This window comes from Anoplophora glabripennis, unplaced genomic scaffold (assembly GCF_000390285.2).
Source record: "Anoplophora glabripennis isolate ALB-LARVAE unplaced genomic scaffold, Agla_2.0 scaffold1502, whole genome shotgun sequence".
NCBI lineage: Eukaryota > Metazoa > Arthropoda > Insecta > Coleoptera > Cerambycidae > Anoplophora > Anoplophora glabripennis.
This window is the reverse complement of record NW_019417605.1, coordinates 8,979-9,887: the sequence shown is the minus strand read 5'-3', so window position 1 is coordinate 9,887 and position 909 is coordinate 8,979.

Genomic DNA, 909 nt, shown 5'->3' with positions numbered 1-909 from the left:
AATTCCTCCAATCCACGGTAGTGTGGGGGTGGTTTACACGAACCAGGAAAAGGCTGAGACTTTCGCCGACAGCCTGGAACTGCAGTGTAGACTGCCTCAGCTGCCCGACGAAGACAAGGAGTTCGAGATAGTGGCTGAGCGCGCGGCCCGACGCGTCGACAGAGAGCCAGACAATGACATAATCCCCCCCGCAACACCTGACGAACTAAGACTGACAATACGCAGACTTAAAAACAGAAAAGCCCCCGGACCCGACAATATACATAACACGACACTTAAACGACTACCACACAAGGGCATCATGGCCCTACTAAACATAACAAACGCGACACTCAGACTAAGACACTTCCCTACCCGCTGGAAAACAGCAAACATAATCCTTATCCCAAAACCCAACAAAGATCACACCATCCCATCCAACTACCGGCCCATTAGCCTGCTCCCGGCTATGAGCAAAGTGGTAGAAAAAATTATCCTAACCCGTCTAAGAACCCACTCCCAAGAACTGCAAGTCATTCCAGACGAGCAGTTCGCCTTCCGACCCAATCACTCCACTGAACTCCAAATCCTTCGCCTTACCGAGCACATCACGGCGGCCTTCAACAGGGGACAGTACACTGGTGCTGTCTTCCTGGACGTCGCAAAGGCCTTCGATACGGTTTGGCATGAAGGCCTACTGATGAAAATGCTCACCAACCAATATCCCATATCCTTTACCAAACTCATAAAATCCTACCTACACCACCGAAAATTCCGCATCCAAATCCAAGATTCCCTTTCCACCACCCGTCCCATGGAGGCCGGTGTCCCCCAGGGCACCGTCCTGTCCCCACACCTATACACCATTTACAACTCCGACATCCCACATCCCCCCAACACCAACATATACTTATACGCCGACGACCTGAC